General features: G+C 40.2%; 1 pseudogene; it reads right to left on the bottom strand.

The window, feature by feature from the left end:
• Window positions 1-24,690, bottom strand: part of LOC103349853 (ankyrin repeat domain-containing protein 35-like) — a 66,668-nt pseudogene extending 41,978 nt beyond the window's left edge.
• Window positions 24,691-26,340: the final 1,650 nt, after the last annotated feature.

Raw genomic sequence — 26,340 nt, 5'->3', positions numbered from 1 at the left:
ATCCTTCAAAAACGTAAGTAGTAGCTTAATAAGGATGAGATAAATATAAGATGAGGGGTAGCAAACAGTACAGAATCCTACCTTTTAAAAAAAAAAAAGATTTCTTTATTTATTTGAAAGACAGAGTTACACAGAGAGAGGAGAGGCAGAGAGAGAGATCTTCCATCTAATGGTTCACTCCCCAATTGGTGGCAACGGCGGGAGCTACACCTATCCAAAGCCAGGAGCCAGGAGCTTCTTCCGGATCTCCCACGTGTGTGCTGGGGCCCAAGGACTTGGGCCATCTTCTACTGCTTTCCCAAACCACAGCTGAGAGCTGCATGGGAAGTGGAGCAGCTGGGACTAGAGCTTATGCTCATATGGGATGCCAGCGTTTCAGGCCAAGGCGTTAACCTGCTGTGCCAAAGCACCGGCCCCAGAATTCTATCTTTTTATAATTACTTTACAACCCTTTAGAAATATCTCTCCTTCCCTTAATTTTACGGAGATTTCTATCAATAAAGTATTTAATAAAGGAACTAATGCATTCAAGTAAGTTTTTCCAGGAGGCCACAAATCTCTTTTTGTGTTCAAATTTCAATCACTTTCCATAAGATTTCATTAAATTATACAATTACAGCATCAAGGACAACTGGTTTAAATAAATTTATTAGCAATAAACCAATATGCACAAATATTTTACAAGCAAATCAAGAAAAAAGAGAACTGCACTTTTTTGTATAAAGCCAGTGCTTATCACAAGGGACTGTGTGGTCTATCATATAACGGAGCTAAAACTTCAAATGCACTAAATAAAACTGATAGCCAAAACCTTCGTACTTTGTCTTTTTCCCTCCATCAGACCAGGATCGATGAAAAAATACTTTAGCAATCTGTTCTTTTCTGTCATGCTGGACTGGGAAGGATGAGCCTCTGTTGTTAAAAAGGGAGAAGTCATGGTGCATGACAGGAGAGCAGAGAAAAATCAGCCATCATAAGAGCTGGCCAGCTTGTCACATACACGAGAAAGGCTATAAATATAAGCAAAGTCAGTGACAGTGAGCAATTCTGCAGTATTTGACTGGTATAACAAATGATTATACTTGGAGACTATCTCTCGAAGACTCGACAGAAACCAGGGGGTAGACAATCAATGGAAGTCAAAGAGAAGTCAAACAGAAAATACATCAAGTCAGCCTTGGAGGTTAAGGCATTGGGTGCCATCTCTCACTCTGTGTTATGCTCTGCCTACTGGAAGCCAGTCCTGGGGAAGAAAATCTGAGGGAGCCAATACTCAACCCCACACCCAGGCAGAGTATTAGAGAAGAGGATGAGGCAGTCTAAGATTTCCTAGGGTTAGATCAATGTGGTGTTTCCCTCTCCCCTATTAGATTTATCTAACACTGTATGAATTCTCTGTCCTACACCCTAAGCAAAACTTCCTCTAGTCTTGGGATACTTGTCAAAGGTTAAACTCAGAGAAAAAATGCTTAGTGTTACTTTGTAGGTATTTTCTAAGACCAGAAATGAAAAGAGAATCACAGGGGGAAAATTAAATTGACGTTCTCAGAAACACAATACATAGGGGTGCAGAGGTGGACAGGAGGGGCAAAAGAGCAAAGTTAATATCCAAAGACATGATCTTCAGAATACTGAAAAACACATTATAGAAATAAAATCTAGGGCTTAAAATTTTATTGCGTCTAATCCTCCTGGCTTTGGAAATTTTGAAACTTAGCACAAAATTTTTAATCTTCTTCCCATCAAGAGGTGGGGCCACATGTCTCCTCCCTTTGATTTTGGCTAGAATGTGGCTTCTTTGGCAAATATAATATGAAGGCTGTGACATAGTGTGACTTTGGAGGCCATGACACTTCTGTCCGGTTTGCTGGAACCTCACTGAGGAGCCACAATCAAAGTCCAATTACAGTGATGGCACCACATGGCAGGCTATCATGAACATACCCAAACAGCAAGCCATCCCTGCTGAAGTACCAACACTGGGGAGCAAAAACAAGCTTTCCAGACTATGCCCCATATGTATGTGCATAATAAAATAGTCAGTGTTTTATACCACTATACTAGGAGGCAAGGTATATCATTTGTTACACACAGAAAAAGGTAACTTAGCATATTCCCAATACTCTCAGACAGTAAAACAGTATTTACTTGTGTGCCCCCAATAGCCATGCTGTACTTATACTCAACTGTATACAACTTCATTATCTGAAGGGAAAGGAAAGTAAAATACTGCCTATACTGTATTGTCTATTCAAACTTATTGCTGTTTTTGTTATGAGAATCTATTCAAAGATGTAACATCATTCCTTAACAAGATAAATGCCTTATTCTTAAAGAATACATTTTCTTCAAATGGCAAATTTTGGCCTTGCTATGGCACTTGACAGTTAAAAGATTATATCATGCAAACCATTACAAGATGGGAAGAAGCTCCCACATACTCTTGCTTCCATCTGTCTGCTTTTGCCCTACTCTTCACTGCCTCTCAGCAGCCGTGCTCACAGATCACCTGTCACTCCCAGCTGGCAAGAGCTATGACAGGCCCGAGTCTGATGCTCAGATCTGGAGCTGTAGATCCTCTTTACAATCAATGAAGCAGATGGCACTGACACATCCAAAATCTAGATGAGAAATGGCTTCCATGGAGCAAAAACACTTTAAATTATCTTAAGTACCCTGTTCTTGTGGGTCACTTTCTTCCAAATAGTTTAAGCAACCTTCATGGATCAACTTTTAAGACAGAGATGAACATATATTTTTCACAAAGTTAAGTCCAAGACAAGTGTTCCCAGATCCATATGATCTATGACTTTCCTTCCCCATTTTATGTTTCTTTTTAAAAATTATTTTATTTATTTATTTACTTACTACTAGAAATATAGAGTTGGGGCAAGGAAGAGAAAGAGGTGGAGAGAGAGAGAGAGAAAAAAATACTTCCATCTGCTGGTTTACTCCCCAAATGACCACATGGCCAGAGCTGGGCCAGGTCAAGGTCAGGAGCCTGGAACTCCATCGTGGGTGGCAGGGGCCCAAGTACTGGGAAAGCATCTTCCACAGCTTTAGCAGGGAGCTAAGTTGGAAGTGGAGCAGCCAGGGGTAAAACCGGCCCTCATATGGGATGCCAGCATTGCAGGTAGCACCTCAACCTGCTGTGCCACAATGCTGACCACCATTTTATATTTATTGAAGGAATATGTTTAAAGTAAAACAAAGCTTTTATGGCCAATTAAGAAATGCAAACAAGAGTGCATGTTCTAATTATTCAGAACTACCAGATGTCAAAAAATTTGAACTTTTAATTTAAAATTATCAATTTCTTTCTTTTTTGAAATCAATTTTCAGTAATATACTTTTAAAAGAAGTCATATAAAAATCTGTTTCCTAGAGTGGTTTGTTATCTCTTTGCACCATTTAAAAAAAGGTAAATGGGCACTAAAAAAAAAAAGGTAAATGGGGCCGGCACTATGGTGCACCGGGTTAATGCCCTGACCTGAAAGGCCGGCATCCCATATGGGAGCTGGTTGAGCCCCGGGTGCTCCACTTCCAGTCCAGCTCTCTGCTATGGCCTGGGAAAGCAGAAGATGGTCCAAGTCCTTGGGCCCCTGCACCCACGTGGGAGACCTAGAAGAAGCTCTGGGCTCCTGGCTTTGGATCGGCGCAGCTCCAGCCATTGCGGCCAATTCGGGGAGTGAACCAGCGGATGGAAGACCTCTCTCTCTCTCTCTCTCTCTCTCTCTCTCTGCCTCTCCTCTCTCTGTGTAACTCTGGCTTTCAAATAAATAAATAAATCTTAAAAAAAGGTAAATAAATCCAGAGATCACTTTTAAGGTGGAAATGAATAACTGATATTGTGCCTACAATGATACTGGGTTTTAAGTAGCCGTCAGCTAAACTTCTTACTTTGTAAATGGATCCGTCATGATTTGACAATCCACATATACCTAGCTCACCTCTATGTCAAGCACCAAGGGCAGTGAACATGGTATGTTTATCATGGATCAGCAATGAGCGTTTCCAAAGCACCGATGAAGAGAGGGATGGGCAGAATGTCCATAGCCCCAGTCATGCTTCCATGAACAAAGGAGAAAGTGGTCAGCTCCTGTGAACCCCAATGCATGTGGCACCAAGACTTCCTGAGCCTGACCCACCAAAACGATGGAGAATGTCCCAAACTTTCAAAGTCTGCATTCATGATGAGCAGTTTATTCACTGGAACAAACAATCCCTAAACACCAGCAGCTCATTCAGTATTTCCTGCCCACATGACAGTGCAATGAAGGTGAACGGTGAGTTCTGGTCTATGCAGTGATTCTGGGATCCCCAATCCTTCTCCCTAGTGACTCCACCATCCTGCAGAGCCTTAGAGTACTTTGTTAAATCTTCTCCATCTGGACAGACAACTAGGGATAAGAGCAAAGGGAGATACTTGATCTGGTCTTCTCAGCTTGGGTGATGACATTCATCACCTGTCCTCACATTCTGTTGGCAAGAACTAGATTCCTGGTCCCACCCACATGCAAGCTCAGCCATACATATCATCAAAACTAGGTTTCTATTTTCAACAGTTTTCCAAAATTCAAAGAGTCTGGCTGCAGCAGACAATGATATGGTGGAAAATAGAATAGTGGCAAACAGAACAGGATAACGGCAAACCACTCCCCTCACCTCCTGCCAAAGTATCCATATCCAACTGTGGAAATTGTGAATGCTACCTTATATGGAGAAAAGGATGTTTCAGAAGTAGTTAATGATTTTCAGAACTTTTGTTCATTTCTTATGTACTTGCTAAGTGGCTACATTCCTAATCTTATGAAAAATATTAGCTAAAAACTTTACATAATCTTTAAGATGTGGTCTGGTAGAAATATACAACTAAATTTAATTTATAGATCATTGATGCCTCAGTAATCTATTCCCATTATGTGTGAGAAAATTCAAAATTTTGGCTGAGAAAAATTACAAGGTGGCATTTAAATCTTCTCATTTTTCTAACCTCTAGTATTAGAACTAATATTTAATATAAAATTCTCAACATATTATGCTATTCTTAGCTCAATTAGAAAATGATGCTGATTATGATGTTGCTATGGTTATCTAAGAAATAATGATTAAGCTTACTTCCTTAGACTCCTCAGAATGCATATTTTGAAAATGAGAAAAAGCTTAACTTTTTTTTTGGACAGGCAGAGTTAGACAGTGAGAGAGAGAGAAAGAGAGAGATAGAGAGAAAGGTCATCCTTTTTTCCGTTGGTTCACTCCCCAAATGGCTGCTATGGCTGGCGTTGCGCCAATCCAAAGCCAGGAGCCAGGTGCTTCCTCCTGGTTTTCCGTGCGGTTGCAGAGCCCAAGGACCTGGGCCATCCTCCACTGCACTCCCTGGTCACAGCAGAGAGCTAGACTGGAAGAGGAGCAACTGGGACAGAATCCAGCGCCCCAACCGGGACTGGAACCTGGGGTGCCGGCGCCAAATGCGGAGGATTAGCTTAGTGAGCCGCGGCACTGGCCAAAAGCTTAACTTTACTAGAAGATTATATATTCCCAAGTTCTCCAAGAAAAGATGGTATATTAGAAATGAGTCCAGGCTCTGATGTTCAATAGATCTTTCTTGAGTGTCTCAGCGAACGTTTTCTTTCTTATCAGCTACAACCATCAGTCCCCAGAGGAATAAACATTTTATGCATCATAGATGCATGATAATTTCCTGTGAAGAGGAAACTTGGTGAGAGTGTTTGAATTATGCAGAAATATAAATTTGCTGAAATGCCATAAAGCATCAGCAAATTAAATCTGTTCATTCATTTCAATTATTTATCAGACCCATCCTCCAGAGTATATGCACAAAAGTGTCACCATAATTTACCAAGACAAACAGCTTCAGAATCATAAGAATAAGATTAATAACTAACCGCTTTTTCACAGAAGTGAGTATGAGACACACAAGGCAAGATCTTTTTGCTTATTGTATTTTAAAAATTATTCAAATACTGCCTGTCTTGCATCTTCCAACATGGCAAATAATTTATCTCCTCACATTTATCATCCTCACAAAGTTTTTAGCAAAAGAGTAAAACTTGAGAAGTATGTATGAGATATCTAAGTCTTTAGATCATTTTGCCCTGCATGAGAGGAAAAAAGGCATTTATGGTAATATTAATCCTCCTGTGATTCTCTCTTTGTCTATTTAACAGATATTTCCTGAGAGCTTAATATGTGTCAAGCCCTGCCTTGATGTTAGCAGCAGAGGAATGAGCAAAAGATACACAGTTTCTATCTTTATAGAGCTTTTAATAGCACAGGTAAGAAATGATGAAGGCCCAGACTGAGACTTGTGATGAATCACCCCTTTGACAACAGGATGAATCCTCAGGTTGCCTTTCGAATTCTTCAGGCTATATTTTTAGCCTTCCTTGCAGGAACCTACCATGTGTCCCACAAAATGCATGACGAGAATCCTGTTTGCTATCTCTGTGAGTATATATATATATATATATATATACATACAGATTTCAAATCCTAACTCAAATCCCACTTTCTCCATACAACCTTCCCTGAGTGTCCCCTATCAAACCTCTGAATACACACAGACTTTTTTCTTTTTAATGTCAAATATCATATAGGAAAATTTATTGAGTTTTTTGTATGAAACATGTACATTTTAAAATATTCCCCAGAAACCTTTTATTTGAAGTATAAAAACTTCATGCATTTCATAAATACAACTTTAGAAACATAGTGATTCTTCCCACTCTATCCACCCTCCCACCTGCACTCCCATCCTTCTTCCTCCTCCTTCTTCTATTCTCATTCTTGTTTTTTACTAAAATCTATTTTCAATTAGCTTTATACCCAGAAGATTAACTCTATACTTAGTAAAGAGTTCAATGAATAGATTGAAAAAAGAAAACTGTTCCTCAACAGTTGAAACAAGGGCTGTTCAAAGTCATCGAATCTCAAAGTGTCAATTTCACTTTTATAGATTGCTTTTTAGGTGCTTTATTAGTTTTCACAGATCACATAAAACACATGGTATTTGTATTTTGGAGGCTGGCTTATTACACCAAGTATAATGTTTCCCAGTTGTATCCATTTTGTTGCAAATGACAGGATTTCATTTTTTTACTGCTATGTAGCATTCTATGATGTACATATCCCATAATTTCTTTATCCAGTCTTCAGTTAATGGACCTTTGGGTTGATTCCATATCTTAGCTATTGTGAGTTGAGCTACAATAAACATGGGGGATACAGACAGCTCTTTCATATGTTTATTTCATTTCCCTTAAGTAAATTCCCAAAGGTGGGATGGTTGGGTCATTTAGTAGGTCTATATTCTGATTTCTAAGGTACTCCATACTGTCTTCCACAGTGGCCAGGCCAGTTTACATTCACACCAATAGTGGATTAAGGTACCTTTTTGCCCACATCTTCATCAGCATTTGTTATTTGTTGATTCATGTATAAAAGCCATCCTAATGGGGTGAAATTGAAACCACGTGGTGATTTTTATTTGCATTTCTCTGTTAGTTAGTGATCTTGAGCATTTTTTCATATGTCTGATGGCCATTTGGATTTCCTCTTTTGAAAAATGCCTTTTTAAATCCTTTGCCCATTTCTTAATTTGGTTCTTTGCTTTGTTGTTGCTTCATTTCTTGATCTCTTTGTATATTCTGGATAATAATCCTTTATCAGTTGTAATAGTTTGCAAATAATTTCTCCCATTCTATCAGTGCCTCTTCACTTTGTTGAGTGTTTCTTTTGCAGTGCAGAAGCTTCTCAAATTGATGTAATCCCATTTGTCAATTTTGGCTTTAATTGCCTGTGCCTTCAGGGTCTTTTCCAAGAACCCCTTGCCTATGTCAATGTCTTGCAGGCATTGCCAATGTTCTCTAATAATTTAATGGTATTGGGTCATAGATTTAGGTCTTTGATCCATTTTGAGTGTATTTTTGTGTCAGGTATAAGGTGAGGGTCTTGTTTCATACATCTACATGTGGAGATCCAGTTTTCCCAGCACCATTTATTGAAGAGACTGTCCTTGCTCCAGGGATTGATTTTAGTTCCTTTGTCAAAGATAAGTTGGTTGTAGATGTATGGATTGATTTCTGGAGTTTCTATTCTGTTCCGTTAGTCTATCCACCTGTTTTTCTACCAGTACCAGGCGGTTTTGATTGTAACTTCCCAGTAGTATGTCTAGAAATCTGATACTATGATGCTGCCATCTTTGTTATTGTTGTGTAAGATTGCTATTTGGGGTCTCCTGTGTTTCCACATGAACCTTAGTAGCATTTTTTCTATATCTGAGAATATCCTTGGCATTGTATTTTGATTGCTCTCACATTGAGTCTATAAATTGCTTTTGGTTGTATGGACATTTTGATTATATTGATTTTTCCAATCCATGAGCATGGAAAATTTTTTTCATTTTTTAATGTCTTCTTCTATATCTTTCTTTAATGTTTTGTAATTTGTATCATCAAGATCTTTGATTTCCTTGGTTAAATCTATCCCAATGTATTTAATTTTTTTCAGCTATTGTGAATAGATAGGATTAACAAGAGAGAAGATCTTAGAACTTCTTTCTGAGCCATGGCATTATCTGTATATACAAAGGTTACTGATTTTTGTGTGTTGATTTTATATCTTTCCACTTAAACTCTTTTATGAGTTCCAATAGCTTCTTAGTGGAAATTTTATTTTATTTTATTTTAATTTATTTTATTTTTTAAAGAGAGAGAGAGAGTTGAAAAGGCAAGTAAATAGATTCTTCTCTGAAAGAATGCAACCCTCCCAATACTTTGATTTGGAACTGTAAGCGATTATATTTGTGTTGCCTCAAACCACTGCATTTGTAGTCATTTATTGTAACAGCAACAGATAACTAGTAATAGATTATCAGGATATCAGATAGTTGAGGATTCTACCCTTTCTTTTTTTTCTTTTCAACTTTTATTTAATAAATATAAAATTCCAAAGTACAACTTTTGAATTATAGCAGCTTTTCCCCCATAACCTCCCTCCCACCCACAACCACCCCATCTCCCACTCCCTCTCCCATCCCATTCTTCATCACGATTAATTTTTCAATTATCTTTATATACAGAAGATCAAATTAGTATATATTAAGTAAAGATTTCAATAGACTGCACCCACACAGACACACAAAGTATAGAGTACTGTTTGAGTAGTAGTTTTACCATTAATTCTCATAGTACAACACATTAAGGAAAGAGGTCCTACATGGGGAGCAGGTACACAGTGACTTCCATTATTGATTTAACAATTGACACTCTTATTTGTGGCATCAGTAATCACCCAAGGCTCTTGTCATGAACTGCCAAGGCAATGGAAGCCTCTAAGTTCACCAACTCCGATCTTATTTAGACAAGGCCATATTCAAAATGGAAGTTTGCTCCTCCCTTCAGAGAAAGGTACTGCCTTCTTTGATGGCCCATTCAAAAAGTTGAGGATTCTAATAAGTAATTAAGGACCTGCCCTACATGAATTGAAGGGTTCTAAGCTTAAATGGAAATAAGTTAATGTTTTGAATATGAATTACATTGTTAGATTTATATACAATTATCTGAACCATTGTGACAATACATAGAATGGAACCAAGAGGCAAGTTTGAAGGATTCTAGGAAAGAAAGTGTGGAAACGCCTATGAGTAAGACTGCCTATTAGGAGCACATGTAAAGGAAGGAAGATGCAGGAGGAATTGTGAGTGTGAGAGGTATAATTGAGACAATAGTCAATTTGGTCATGACAGCAAGTGCTAAGAAAAACAATAAGAGCTGTGGACATGGAGTTTTGCTTGCTGAGATCACATTCATCAGACAGTGGAAGATATATGACTAGATTAAGAGAGGTGCTTGGAAATAGTGGCAGCTAATTGTCAACACCATGAAAGTGTGAACAGAGTTCTTTATTCATTACCTACAAACCCAAACACAGCACATTGCACCTAGTAGATGCTAAAGACATATCTGTTCATGTGGGAAATAGATGATCTTGCTAATAAAATGTATTGCAGATGATTCTGAATTGAAAATAGCTTTTTTTGGAGAAATGTCCAGTTGAAAAGGTTTCTTCCTCTCTTAAGTGATATCTCTTGCTCCTCTTTTCCTCTTTGCAGCTAGATTTCAGAAGTCATACATGAGAGTGCTTCAAGAAGGTCATGGATAAATGGAATTAAGATAAGCTGTGGCATGACAGCTTTACCAGGCATACCATATGGGCTCCAGTTCAAGTCCTGGCTGCTCCTCTTCCGATCCAGCTCTCTACTTACAGCCTGGGAAAGCAGCGGAAAATGGTCCAAGTTCTTGGGTCCCTTCACTCATGTGGGAGACCCGGAAGAAGCTCCTGGCTCCTGGCTTCCAATCAGCCCAGCTGCAGCCATTGCAGCAATTTAGGGAGTGAACCAGCAGATGAAAGATCTCTCTCTCTCTCTCTCTCTCTCTGCCTCTGCCTCTGCCTCTCTGTAACTCTGCCTTTCAAATAAATAAATATATCTTTAAAATAAATTAATGAATGAATCTTTGAAAACAGATTAGCTTAGTTTGGAGAAAAAATGTGAAATCCATGCATAGTCTTTTTCATAACATGTGTTTTTAGAAATACTTTTTTTAAAAGATTTATTTATTTATTTATTTATTTATTTGAAAAGTAGAGTTAGAGAGAGGAGGAGAGGTAGAATGAGAGAGAGAGGGAGAGAGAAGTCTTTCATCCACTTGTTCACTCCCCAGTTGGCCGCAACGACTGGAGCTGGGCTGATCTGAAGCAGGAGCTAGGAGCTTCCCCCAGATCTCCCACGCAGGTGCAGGGGCCCAAGGACTTGGGTCATCTTCCACTGCTTTCCCAGACCATAGCAGGGAGCTGGATTAGAAGTAGAGCAGCCGGGTCTTGAACGGGTACCCATATGGGATGCCGGCACAGCAGGCGGCAGCTTTACCCACTATGCCACATCGCTGGCCTCCAGAAATACTTTCAAAGCTCCTTGCACTCTTAGATTTCTTTTTTTTTAATTTATTTGACAGGTAGAGTTATAGACAGTGAGAGTGAAAGACAGAGAGAAAGGTCTCCCTTCCACTGGTTTCACTTCCCAAATGACCGCTATGGCCGCCGCTGTGCCGATCCAAAGCCAGGAGCCAGGTGCTTCCTCCTGGTCTTCCATGCGGGTGCAGGGCCCAAGGACTTGGGCCATCCTCCTGGGCCACAGCAGAGAGATGGACTGGAAGACGAGCAACTGAGACTAGAACCCAGCGCCCATATGGGATGCCAGAGGATTAACCAAGTGAGCCATGGCGCTGGCTCCCTCATTCTTAGATTTCAAATATTTTTGCACCAAAATAAACTTTAAATTCCATATTTCCATGAACGTTTTGAGGTACTCTAATATCTACGTGATTTTGATGGAAAGATTTTCCAATCCAAAGCCTTTCCTCTGGACCTCGTTGTGTCTGCTGAAATGTGTCTTGATACATTGGTTCCCAGGTGTCCTGCACCAGGCACTGATGAATTGAAGCTGTTCTATGTGGCCATCTGAGCCTCATCTGGCACTTTTTCATGTCCAATGGCCTCAGGATACAAAGTGGTACTACTTATCATATTTATCAATGGCCCTTTGTAGTCGATGTCTCCTGCCTTTTAGAATTTCCCTGGAATTCTCAGTTTCTTTCTCTGCATCACTCTGCTATGTGATGATCCAGTTAAGTTGACATCAAGCAACTGTCTAGAGCACCTGACACTGCCTTGTTATTTAACCATTCCCACATGATAACGGGCATAGTAATGTTCAGGACACACATTTCTGAGACTCTGGAAGGCTCTCTTTTATAGTTCAAAGCAGCCCCTTGTCTTTTTTTCTTTATCTATGGACTTTTAAAAACTCATATCTGAAACTCAAAGCCGAGCAATGAGCTCTATGCAGTAAGGTGAGGACTAAGGACTTCACATTAAAAAATGGAAGATTAGGGGCCAGAGCTGTGGTGTAGGGGTAAAGCCACCGCCTGCAATGCCAGCATCCCATATGGGTGCCATTTCAAGTCCCAGCTGCTCCACTTCTAATCCAGTTCCCTGCTAATTCACATAGGAAAGCAGCAGAGGATAGCCCAAGTACTTGGGCCTCTGCATCCATAAGAGAAACCTGGAAGAAGCTTCTGGCTCCTGGTTTCAAGCTGCCCCAGCCCTGGCCATTGTGGCCATTTGGAGAGTGAACCAGCAGATGGAAGATCTCTCTCTCTCTCTTTCTCTCTCTCTCTGCCTTTGAAATAAATAAACCAATAAATCTCTTTTTTTAAAGGAAGATTATAGGAAATGAGAAAGAAATGCTTGTGAAGGGAAAATTCTTTGGGAGACATTTCCAGTACATTTTTAACCAAAGAGTAAAAGAGAGAGTTGAAGCTACAAAGCAGGACCTAAAGAAGAAGACAGGGAGCAGATTCAGTGACCAAGACGGGGAAGCAAGCTCTCAGTGCCACCAAGTTCAGGGAAAAGAAAACTTCCCAAGGAGGAGACAAGCAGAAAGGTGAAAACTTAAAGAGTTCAAGGAGAATGGAGATCCTATAGTAGCTTCAAGATAAGTACATATAACTCCAAACATTGTTCAAGTCACAGTTAAGGACTGAAGGGACATGGGGCACAAAGAGCATCCAGTTCAGAATTTCATAGTACAATATTGCTTTCTTTACATACTCCTGTGCTACCAATCAGACAAAACAGAATGGAGGTATGAAGGGATGTGTTTGTGTATGTGTGTATTTACAGAGAATAAATATTCTTTTTGCTATTATCTTTATGTAATATTACTAATTATTAATTTCATGTTTGTCCATAAATAACCAAACTACTATATGGCTACAAATCCTCCTAAAGGACATTTGTTGGTGTAAAATTCATTCTGAAACATTATTTTCTGTACATGCTACCTAATTCTCTAAGAGACATCAAGTTATTGTGATTGTAGCAGATGGTCATCTTAGTTCTTACTATGAAATTCTAAGGGCTAGAGGAACTCTAGATTATTCTAGTGAGCCTTCAAAATATAAGAAACAATCCTTATGTTGTAAAAAAGTTTGCTAAACTCTGAGTGACAAATATCAATTTTTGAGTTCAAATGAAGGCCTACTCTATAAAAACATTGTTATGAATTCAAAGGGAACTAAAGAGAAAAGAGATTATATACCATATACATCCAAAATGCATTTCAATAAATACACAAGGAATTGGGTTTTATACTTGATTGAATTTACGCCTCACTATAAAAATTACCAATAAAGATGTGCTTCCAGTTAAACATTTCATCATAAAAATATATCCAATAAGGGAGGCAGATTATGTTTTTCTGACTATTATAAGTACAAAAAGCATCTTTCTGGCTCTTTTTTTTTATGCACCTATTAAAATAGCTTAGACTAGAAAACTGCCAGAAAGCAAAGTGATATTCCTGGTAAATGTTTCACTAAAACGGCTCATAAATTCTAGAGGAAGCAACAACAGGCAAAACTTACTATTTTTAGTCAAAATTTTAAATTTATTTTTAAATGTAAAATTGCTTATGGTTTTATTTAGACTTTTTGTTAAATATCTAAAGTTATAGAACTGATTTTATATACACACTATGCTGAGTTTTTTTTTAAGGTTTTTATTTATTTACTTGAGAGGTAGAGTTACAGACAGAGAGAGAGAGACAGAGAGAAAGGTCTACCTTCCATTGGTTCATTCCCCAGATGGCCGCAACAGCCAGAGCTGTGCCTATCCAAAGCCAGGAGCCAGGAGCTTCTTCCCCGTCTCCCAGGCGGGTGCAGGGTCCCAGGGAGTTGGGCCAAGTTCTACTACTTTCCCAAGCCACAGCAGAGAGGTGGATTGGAAGAGGAGCAGCCAGGACTACAACTGGCACCCATATGGGATGCCAGCACCGCAGGCAGAGGATTAACCTACTGTGCCACAGAGCCGGCCCCTATGCTGAGTTTTTTAAATTAAAATAATATCTTTGTTAAGAAAAATATATAGATTTTTTAACTCATACACAGTAAGTTTTAAACTAATAATAGATCATTAAAACTACAGCAGTATAAGACTTTCAGATTTTCTAAATCCCAATTTCTCAATCTATAAAATTTATATAACTTCTACCAAGATTTAAGATAATGATGAGAGAAATTTTTCTAGGCCAAGTTTTGTGCCTAAATCTCATTGGCTTTGCAAAAACATAAAACATGAAATATGACTCTGTCATAGAATGAGAATCAGTAAAATATTCCTTAATTCTTTTCAAATCTCTTTCCTCAACTCAGTTCAATGAATCGTTTCAGCATATCATTCCACTGACTTATGCTCTGAGCATGCAGAACATTGAGGAAGTTCCTGTGCCAGATTTTACAAAATTGAAGACTGCACTGACTTCTTTTCATTGATTTTATTTCTTTTTTTATTTTTTTAACCTTTATTTAATGAATATAAATTTCCAAAGTACAGCTTATGCATTACAATGGCTTTCCCCCCATAACTTCCCTCCCACCTGCAACCCTCCCCTCTCCCACTCCCTCTCCCCTTCCATTCACATCAAGACTCATTTTCAATTATCTTTATATACAGAAGATCAATTCAGTATATATTAAGTAAAGATTTCAACAGTTTGCACCCACACAGAAACACAAAGTGTAAAGTACTGTTTGAGTACTAGTTAGTTATAGCATTAATTCACATAGTACAACACATTAAGGACTGAGATCCTACATGAGGAGTAAGTGCGCAGTGACTCCTGTTGTTGAGTTAACAAATTGACACTCTCATTTATTTATGATGTCAGTAATCACCCTAGGCTCTTGTTATGAGTTGCCAAGGCTATGGAGGCCTTTTGAGTTCATCGACTCTGATCTTATTTAGACAAGGTCATAGTCATTGAATTTATTTCTAAATTAAAGCTTATCCTCCAAATCAACATGATAGTTGGGACTCGCAAACTCACTTCATTTACCAAAATATAACAAAGCTTACCTTGAGTCTTCACAGGGACAAACAATGGAAAATGTATTTGAGCAGTAAGAGCTCAGCCCAAACTCAACAAATCCTCTACAGCAGAGGCCAAAGCAGAAGACTGTCATTCTACCATACCAGGTGAAGAAAACTGTGTATAAATGTGTAGCCTGGTGGCTGGCATTGTAGCACAGCAGATAGACCTGCTGCTTACAATGATGCCAACATCCCATACTGAAACAATGGATGTAGTCCCAGGTGCTCTGCTTCTGATCCAGCTTCCTGCTAATGTGGTTGGGAAAGCAGTGACAGATGGCACAGGACTTTTGGCCCATGGCATCCACATGGAAGACCGGGATGGAGTTCCTGGCTTCTGCTTTCAGCCTGGCCTACCCCTGGCAGTTGTGGCCATTTGGGGAGTGAACCAATGGATGGAAGACCACTCTCTCTTTCTCTCTTGTGTCGCTTGCTTTTCAAATATTAAGTAAATATGTTTTTTAAATGTGTAGCCTGATGTTGTCTAATTCACTGACCTGTATGTACTTTAAGGGAAGGACTGAAGATTCTGGGGTTGATAAACCTTAGAAACATAGGTAAGCATGAGTGGGCATGCCCTCCCCACATAACCACATTTATAGTAGTGACCAGCTTGTGAGAACTCAGAGTTTTGCTGTTCTATTATTGTTTTAAAAAAATTAATTTTGTGAACTCATTAATGCTCCCTGAACTAAGTAGCCAAACATCAGTGGGTAATGATAAATAGAAGTGCTTTTCTTTTTATGCATCCAGAGGCTCTAGGGTAGGAAAAAAGCAATATGCTTTGTTTTAAAAATGGCAGGCAGCTAGCTTGTTCCTTTTCCCAAAAATAATTGGTATGTGAGGAAAACACAATGAATTCCTTATTAATAATATAAAAGCTAAGTTTTAAAAAGACTCCAGCTTTCAACAGATAGTGAATTGTTAATGATTTCCTTCTATATTATGAGAGAAAAGCCTGGGAAAAAATTCAGTTGGATCTTCCATACCCATCAAATAATACTCATGAGTCTATGCTGCGTATCAATGAGAACTCTGTTATATTATTGGTGGAGGCAGGTATTTAATCAATGTTTTGAGAAGCCCATTTCTCTTCCTTTTCAGCCTTTTTTTTTCTTTTTGACTCAGTTATTCTGCCTTTCCACCAAAGCCTTACATACAAACTTCCACATGGTTCCATTGATGTTTCTACATGGAGCTATGTTTTCTTCCTTAGAATAAAGAATGGCTTAATAGTTTGGTTTGCTGTCTTGCTTGTTTGTTTTCATAAATGCTTGAGTAATTCTTCACATTAAAACTATTTGAGTTTATCCTTTCTTTGAACTCTGCTTCCCTTTCTAATTTTTTTAAGATTTATTTATTTATTTGAAAGTCAGAGTTACAGAGAGGAGGCGGGAGGGGGCTTCCATCCACTGGTTCACTTCCTAATTGGCCACAATGGCCAAGAGCTTTTTTTGGGTACCCCATGCAGATGCAGGGACCCAAGGACTTGGGCCATCTTCTACGGCTTTCCCAGGCCATAGCAGAGAGCTGGATCAGAAGTGGAATAGCTGGGACTCAAACTGGCACCCATATGGGATGCCAGCACTGCAGGCAGCAGCTTTACCCACTACACCACAGCGCCAGTCCCTCTGCTTCATTTTCATACAACTATTGTTATTTTGACTCTTTGTGTACAACTAAAGGATTATTAAAACTGTTTATAATGGTAATAGGAAAAAGCTATAATCCTCAAGATACCTTCTGACAAAAAGATCTTATGAAAATTTCAATTTTTCTCCTTAAATACTACTGTGCTGCAAATAGATTTCAAAATTCTTATAGTAATTTATTCTGTTATAAATTACGAACTATAGGGGTTTGAGCCGCCTGAGTCTGTAACCCTACCATACACACAGAACCTGCAGCAGGATGAGCTCGGGCATCACCCACGTCCAAACTTTCAACCCCAGCAGGATGCTCCCCAAATCCTGCTGCCAGGGTCCAACCTGGCCAACTAAATCAAAATTTTTGGAGGCTGAGACCTAAACCTCTATATTTCTCAAAGTTCCTCAGGTCATTTTCATGTTCAGTAGAGTTCAGAGCCACTGATCTAACATTAGTCATTTTCAGACAAGTAATTGAAACCCAGCGAGAGTCAATCACTAACCCACTAAACATCAAGTGCAAAATAGCAAAGATACAATTACAGCCTCATGTTTGCAGTGCAGGCTCCTTTCAACTTCAAGGGTTATAGGCTTGCAAAAGAGTTTGAGGAACACAAGAACAACTTCTTTCCATTTATCCTAAGTCAGGACTAGCCACATATTTTCAGAGTCTGGTGAAAAATGAAAATATATAGGACTCCTTTATAAATAATTAAGGATTTCAAAAAGTTGACAGCAGAGCATTAAATTTTTGATCCCTTCCCTCCAAAAAATTGATATGTGGAGAAAACACAATGGAACCCCCATTAATAACGTAAAAGCTAGGTTTTAAAACTCCAACTTTGCTGGCGCCGCGGCTCACTAGGCTAATCCTCTGCCTGCGGCACCAGTACCCCAGGTTCTAGTCCCAGTTGGGGTGCCGGTTCTGTCCCAGTTGCTCCTCTTCCAGTCCAGCTCTCTACTGAGGCCTGGGAAAGCAGTGGAGGATGGCCCAAGTGCTTGGGCCCTGCACCCGCATGGGAGACCAGGAAGAAGCACCTGGCTCCTGGCTTCAAATTGGCGCAGTGTGCCAGCCGTAGCGGACATTTGGTGGGGTGAACCAACGGAAGGAAGACCTTTCTCTCTGTCTCTCTCTCTCTCACTGCCTAACTCTGCGTGTCACAAAAAAAAAAAAAAAAAAAAAAAAAAAAAAAAAAAAAAAAAACCTCCAACATTACCAGAGAAAAAATTGGGAAAGAATTCAAATAGATCTTTTCTATCCATCAAATAAGATTCATGATGCTATTTTGCATATCAATGAGAGCTTTATCACATCGTTGGTGGAGGCAAATATTTAATCGATATTTTTACAAGACTTCCTCTCTTTTCAACCTGATCTTTCATTCAGTTGTTCTGTCTATTCCACCAAAGTCCTACCAACTTTGAGGGGCCTTCCTTGCACAGGGCTTCAATGCTATTGCTGAGAACACATATCCATCATGCTGCCTCTGGTCCAGGTTTTGAAGATATTTTGTGTTCAGTAATAATTTATTAGTAAGAAGGAAAAATATCCACAGATATAAATTGACAAACAAGCCTGTTTTGTTTTCTTTTCTAGTTTGTGTGTTTGTGGGTTTATTTACTTTTTTGGTTGGAGTAAGTGAGGGAGGGAGGATAGATTGGAAGTGTCATTATGTTCTTAAAACTTATATATGAAATACATGAAACTTGTTCCATTTATATAAATTTTAAAAATTATATTTTGAGAGCCAGAGAGAGCCAGAAAGAAAAAGACACGCAGATGGAACCCTCATCAACTGGTTTACTCCTGAAATGGCTGCAACAGCTGGAGCTGAGTCAGGGCTGGAGCCAGAAGCCAGGAACACAATCCAGATCTCACATAGTAGGTAGGAACCCAACTAACTGAGCCATCACCTACTGCTTCCTGAAATCAGAAGCTAGAGCCAGCGATCAAACCCAGACACTGCAATGCAGAAGATAAGCATCTTAATAGCTAGGCAAAATGCGTTCTTCCTACCTCTTTAAATACCAGAGTTCTTAGAAAACTTCAATAAGTTAATGTTCATTATGATTGTCTTAGCCTGCACCTCATCCTGTGATTAAGTTGGAGAAATCATCCAAAATAACAGAAAAGGGGTGCTAGGAAGAATGAAACAGCAAAGGGAGAAATTAACAGAAGAATTATGATGGTTAGTATATGTTAATTTGACTATGCTATGGGTTGCCCAGATAGTGGGTAAGCATTATTTCTGAGTACGTCTCTGAGAGTGTTTCAGCAAAACATTAGCATTTGAATCTGTAGACTGGGTGAAGAAGATTCACCTTCTCCAATATGGGTGGATATCATTCAGTCCTTTGAGGGCCTGAATAGAACAAAAAGGCAGAAGGGTGAGTTCACTTGTCTTCTTGAGCTAGTACGTACATCTCCTGCCTTCAGACCCTGGCCTCCTGGTCAGAATGATATCTACATCATTGTATGCCCTGGGTTTCAGGTCTTCTGGTTTGGACTAGAAAAACACCACCAGCTTTCTTGGGCCTCCAATTTGCAGACAGAAGACTATGGGACTTCTTAGTCTCCATAATCTGGTGAACCAATCCCTCATAATAAACCTCTTTCTATATATTTATATAGATCCCATTGGATTTTATTTTTGAGAACTCTATCAGGTACTGAGCCAGTCATTGCTAAGGAAATTGGATTAGAGCTCCCTGAAACCCCTGGAAGCACTATGGAGGACACAGTTTAGCATTGAATATCACCCAAGAGACATAAGGAAGCTTTTGTCCTCTGGGTCCTGTGACTAGTAGGTTAAGTGTGGTTCTATTAAGGGTTAACTCCTTGAGAATGTCATGAGAGTTCGTGCAGCTAAAGCTAACCTTGGTCAAGGTATTATCTGTGTGAAGCTGATGGCAGCATCAAGGCTAGAAGGGCAAAGAGGTCTAATATGTGACTTCCTCCATGCTAAGACCCAGCTAGATGTATGCCCAAACTAATTTTAACTAAAATTTCCCAGAATCCCTATTAACATCCTTCTGGACACAGATGACATACCATAGGGTGCAGTTTGGAACAAAGTCAAGGAATTATTATTAGAGTTGGGTATTATTTTTGGAAGAAGTCACACACTGAGAAAGCCAGGTCAGGTAGTGGAAAGACCAAAGGAAAGATTAGAACACAAAGAATGAAAGCCCGCGTCCAGCCAAGGGGCAGTAATTGCTTTGAACGTCCTCCCACAAATACCAGCACCAAAAGAAAGCTGTGCACTGACTGTGCTCTGTGCCAGTTCTTTAGTGCATATCCAGAAAGCTTAAATGGGGCTATTATTTTTATTCAACATAAGTTAGGCATTTTTCAAATGATTGCTAGACAAAACAGAAAAGAGCACTTACTGCCTGCAAACTGGTAATAGTAAAGTTTTAAGTGAATCTGGCTACAGCTAAAAATGACACAGAATGAAGCCACTTTCCCTGTTTAAGACAATTCTAAACACGTGTACTCTTGGGCCTTGTGACTGCTGGCAGAGATTTTCAGACATATTGTGAGTAAATGTCTTCTTACTATATTTGTTTGCTTGTGACAGCAGACTCATAGAGCAATCTTAGCACTCAAGGGGGAAACTCCCTAAATGTATTTGGTGGGGGTATTCTCCATAGAACTGATAGCATTAACCTAACAGAAACCAAAACAACATTTACGTAAGTTACAATTTCTATTTTTATGTGTTCATTTTCCATCAATAACTTAGGGTAAAAAATTCCTCTTAAGTCTCTTCTTTATGTCATTTTTCCAATTTTTCATGCCAGACATTTATTTACTGTCAATGATGTCAAGAGCCCTGAACCTGAGACTGTGTCAGTATGATGTTTATATATTTAGGAAAGCTCCAAAATTTCTGTTTCTTGAGAGACTATAATTGAAATATCAAAATGACAAGATTTCCTGTGTTGAAGGTAGTACTTTTATAAGGTTTTCAAAAATCCAGTATATCTTAAGAGTAATTCAAATCCTTTGAAAGAACATTTTTATCAGGACTTTTAAAATGTAATTGTCTTCCTTTAAAATGTTTATTTGTAATTGCAAAACACGACTTTAAATATTTAGCTTCCCATCTGTTTTAAAATGTGAACACCCACAAAGGATGCATGTTGCCAATCTTCCCTACACTCCTTTTTATTGCCACAATATATTTATGCTTATAAACCTGGAAATTTCACAGAAAAACAGCTCAATAGCAAGATTCCTTTAAAGTTGATATATCGATGTATGAAGAAAATTGTACAAGGTATTCTTGTTCCACTGCTATATTTAAATGTATTGGTGGGTTTTTTTGTTGCTGTTGCTGTTGTTGTGTTTTGTTTTGTTTTGTTTTGTATTGTTTTGTATTGTTTTAGGTGAGGAGAGCCCTGTGGTATAGCAGGTAAAGCCACTGCCTGCAGCACCAGCATCTAATTTGTGTTCCGGTTTGAGTCCCAGTGCTCCACTTCTAATCCAGTTCCTTACGGATTCGCTGGGAAAGCAGCAGAGGGTGGCCCAAGTCCTTGAACCCTTACAACCATGTGGGAGACTCAGATGACGCTCCTGGCTCCTGGCTTCAGATCATCCCAATTCTAGCCATTATGGACATTTGGAGGGTAAACTACTGAATGGAAGACCTCTCTCTCTCTCTTCTACCCTCTCTCTCTATAACTCTGTCTTTCAAATAAATACACAAATAAACAAATAAATCTTTTGAAAAAGAGAGAAAAGAAAAAAAGAAACCAAGTTTAGTGTTATAAGGAGATGGGCTCAGAAGAAATGCTCATCATTAGCCGGCGCCACGGCTCACTAGGCTAATCCGCCACCTGCAGCACCTGCATCCCATATGGGCACAGGGTTCTAGTCCTAGTTGCTCCTCTTCCAGTCCCGCTCTCTGCTGTGGCCTGGGAGGGCAGTGGAGGATGGCCCAAGTGCTTGGGCCCTGCACCTGCATGGGAGACCAGAAGGAAGCACCTGGCTCCTAGCTTCAGATCGGCGCAGCGCGCAGCCATAGTAGCCATTTGGAGGGTGAACCAATGGAAGGAAGACCTTTCTCTCTGTCTCTCTCACTGCCTAACTCTGACTGTCAAAAAAAAGAAATGCTCATCCCCTCATTGACAAAATATAATAGCAAAATTCTGATGACTGCCTAAAAGCCACTATTCTATTTCCAACTCCAAATATTACTATTACTATTATATTACTATTATTATGTAATCATTTTGACTCATATACAGTTGCAAAAAATATTTTACTCATTAATTTATGGTCTGGGTCATTAATAGAACACTCTGCATTTTACTTAAAAATATAAAAGCTAGGTATCTCAAGTTTTAAATGATAAAATAGGTATTTAGTTAATGTATTACAATTTAAATTTTAATTTATTTTTAATTATTAGGAGGGGGAAGGGGAAAGAGAGAGAATCATACATCCACTGGTTTACTCTCCAAATGCTCAAATAGCCAAGTCTGCCAAGCTGAAGCCAGGAGCCCAGAACTCAATCTGTGTCTTCCACATAGGTAGCAGGAACTCAATTGTTTGAACCACCACCTGCTGCCTCCAATGGTGCACCTAGCAGGAAGCTGGAGTTGAACTTGAGGCCAGGACTTGAATTAAGTCATTCCAACACAGGATATTGCTATCCCAAGTGGTTACTTAACCACGGTACCAAATGTCCGCCCCTAGATTACAATTTAAATAAGGATAGTAGACATTTAAACACTTTCCTTGATTTCATTCTTCAATAGCAGGAGTAGTATTCAGAAACAAAAGTGTATGTAAAGAAACAGAATAGAGAAGGTTAAATACCTTTCGATGAACATGTGCTCTCAGTAGCTTGGTTTTATGCTGCCATACAACAGACCAGGAAATGATCTCTTCAGATGGATACTTGACTAAAGTGTTAAATACTCATTCCTCTACCAGTTCTTTGAAGACAATTACAGCATACCCCGTCTTGGTTATGATCAGACTCACATCACCTTAGCAGGTACTTGCTTTCAGTATCATTCACTCTGAAGCTTACAGCATTTGGTTGCAATTATAGTGGTATCTTAGAACCCACTTGCTCATAAAACATCCCAGCTCACACAGGTCCTGAAGGAGAATTATCGGTTTAGGGCTCCATGACAGGAGTGTGTGATAACCTTTCTGTCATCCAAAATAGAGAGATCTGATTATTGAATCCATAGCCTTTACTTTCAATATCCATTCAAAGCTAATCATGATTAGGAGCTCAAATACTACATAATGTGAAAAAGGCTACCAAGCCCTACTATGCTCTCATTCTCACCTATGAATGAATAAGACTTGGTGTCTTCTTGCTGATTTTTGAGCCCTACTATAGCCATGTTAAGCCGTTGAACCTCAACTGAGAAATGGAGAGAATGGATAACTTGTTCTCTCAGTATACTAGCTCTGATTTACGAGAGCACTCCTATCTTCCCTTCTACATTTCCAGGCTTCAGCAGCTGCTTTCCTATTTCTTAAAAAGCCTTGGTAAATCAAAGAAGACATATATATGAACTAACTTCATCAGAGTTGGCTTCCTAAAAACAAATGGAAGAGCTTATAGTAGAGGGTTGCTGCTTGCCCTAATATTTTGTTGCCTGCCCACTTTGAGTTGCCACCAAACATGATCCCTCCATGCGGGCCAGAATAATTCCAAGTCCCTGCACTCAGAGCTTGCCTTGCCAAAATCTCTGTGTACAAGTTTCCTCCTAGCTATTTCATAATGCTTCCCCAAATCACCCACTCCTCCCCACTGACGTCCAAGAGTCTGATTTGAGAATTACTTCTGCTTCTACTTGGCTACCTTTCTGTCCACAAAAAAATTCTGTGGCTCTGGTGACTGGCCTTCTCTTGCATATGAGCAACAGGCTCAGTCTCACTGGGTAACATGGCCACTTCAGCCCACTAGAGAAGATGCTAACTTAGAGATCAGTACTAACCAACATTGTCATTACACAGCTGTCTCCTGCTCCTTCCAAAATGAACTCCCAGAACAAGACAACTCTAGATTGGGGGTAAGGTAGTTAATTATGTAATTAATTATGTGAATTGAATTAACTTCTCTATTATATTTTAATGATTACCTATTTATAATATAATACTTGGATTATATTTCCAAAGTCACTGTCCCAGGGTACTGTGACTCTTCATTAGGAGTAAGCAAGACAAGATCCATTTCTAAGTCTGAAATGATAAATTTTCTAGGGGCTGGCACCATGGTTCACTTGGTTAATCCTCCACCTGCTGCACCAGCATCCCATACGGGCGCCGGGTTCTAGTACCAGTTGCTCCTCTTCCAGTCCAGCTCTCTGCTGTGGCCCAGGATGGCAGTGGAGGATGGCCCAAGTGCTTGGGCCCTTGCACCCACATGGGAGACCAGGAGGAAGCACCTGGCTCCTGGCTTCAGATTGGCACAGCGCTGGCCTTGGCAGCCACTTGGAGAGTGAACCAACGGAAGGAAGACCTTTCTCTCTGTCTCTCTCTCTCTCTCACTGTCTATAACTCTACCTGTCAAATAAAAAAAAATTCTAAAGAGTAATGTTGCCGTTGATTTCTCAACAATGTTGCAGTGGATTCGTTTCTGAGAGGAGCAGTGTGGTGGGGGCAAGAGGCGTGGAGTCACCACACAGACCCCAGGAGTCGGGTGAAAGCAGGCTTGAAGAGAACAGCCTGCAGACTCGTTTATTACAGTTGGAACCACATCTTATATAGTCAAGACCAGCCAATCTGGTCAAGGGGTGGTCTATGCCCCAACCAATCACAGCCTGTTGCCAGGCAGGCACCATTGCCAGGTGGGTTTCAAAGCCATTCCTGAGTAACTGACACTCACTAGCCAGTGGCCACCTTGGCATGGTCTTCTCATTCCACCATTTCTCCCTTTTCGTTTATTTTTGAGCAACGGGAGGCATGATTCTTGACCATACCATTGTTGACCCCGTTTCCATGTGGTCTCCATAAGCAGTTGTGCCTGTGTTAGGTTGTCCCCCAGGATATCTTACCCGTCATTGACTAACCAGCGCTCAAATTGAGAGACCATAGGATTGCTTGCTCAGATAGGGGTAGGAATGAGGAATAATGGTTATCAGGAATGGCATGACCCCACATATGCTGTGGGCCATTTGAGTGGCTGACCAGAGCTAGTGGGGTACAAAACAGTAACAGATGTGGCTATGGGCAGTTTCTCAGGGTAGGATGATAGGGCAGGTGCGTCTGCTAACAAGGCGGAGTCTCGGTCTTGTTCAGCTGGTTCTGGTTGGCTGTCAGTTGCAGGCTTGATGTTTCTGGCTGGTACCCAAATGGGCTGCCCCGCATTCTCTGGAAAGACACAAGCATATCTCTACCTTTGGTTAGCAGAGGGTGTGGTCCTTTCCATTCTCCTGTCAGGGGGTCTTTCCACCTAACCATAGGGGCTGGAGGCTGGGATGGAAAGGATCCCCAATGTTTATAAGCTGTGCTTATCCCTTTGGAATAAAAAGTAAGAAAATTGATAGTGAAAAGGACCTCAGTCAAAGCAAGCTGTGGGTCTGAGGGCATATGATTGTTGCTTTGTCTTTGTAAGAGATCTTTAATCGTCCTATGAGTTCTTTCAATGATTGCCTGTCCCTGTGGGTTGTATGGGATACCTGTGGCAGACTGTATGTTTCAAGATTTCAGGAAGGAATTAAATTCCTGTGATGTATATGCTGGCCCGTTATCAGTCTTTATGGTCCAGGGGACACCAAGGACCAGCATGGCTGATTTAACTGCCTTTATCACATTACTAGCCTTTTCTCTGGATTGGGCTGTTGAAAATACAGCCTTTGAATAAGTATCTACCACCACATGGACAAACTTAAGTTTACCAAAGGAGTTAATGTGGGTGACGTACACTTGCCATAGTTTATTAGGAGCAAGGCCTCACAGGTTCACTCCTGCTTGTTGCAATGGGCCTAACGGGGTGAGGGGTGCACAATTCTTGCAAGAGTGCCTTAAGTGTTTGCCTTGGCTCATTGTTAGCTCTGGGAAAAGCAATTTTATGCTGCTTGCTGACATATGAAATTTTTGGTATAAAACACGGGCTTGTTCTAAGTGTCCAGTGGAAGCCATGTTGCAGGAAATAAGACGATCAACTTTTCTGTTGCTTCAGAAAATAAAGCCAGGTAACCCAGTGTCGCTCCCCCTCTTCGTGGAGAAACGACACAGGACCCTGCGCTTTTCTTTTGTCTGCTCAGCCCTTCCCGGGTTTGCTGCTGGTTCTTCCCGGGTTGGCTACCGACCCTTCCACCTCCGTGGAAGGGCGGTTCCCCCTGCCACTTTCCCCATTTCCACGGGGGAGCGGCACACCGCCGGCCGGCTCTCTCAGGGGCTGCTCAGGTGTTCCTTCAGATAGATGTTCCTGGTGCATGTTGTCTCTCTCCTCCTTTATAGTCCTCTTCCTCCAATCCCAACTCTGCTACCCACATGCCGAGTACGCTGCTCTCCTCCAATCAGAAGCAGCTCCTGCAGCTTGTCAAGTTGGTGAGAGGCAGCTGGGTAGAAGCTGTTTCCTCCTCTCCCAGCGCCATATTGTGGGAGAGCAGATGCATAGAATAAGTCTTAATTCGAGTAACAGTCTAGTCCGAGTTGCTCCCCACAACCCAGTATGTGATCTTGCATGTGATATATACCATGGGTATT

This window comes from Oryctolagus cuniculus, chromosome 5 (assembly GCF_964237555.1).
Source record: "Oryctolagus cuniculus chromosome 5, mOryCun1.1, whole genome shotgun sequence".
NCBI lineage: Eukaryota > Metazoa > Chordata > Mammalia > Lagomorpha > Leporidae > Oryctolagus > Oryctolagus cuniculus.
Note: the sequence above shows the minus strand (reverse complement) of the source record. Positions and strands in the feature narration are given on the sequence as shown.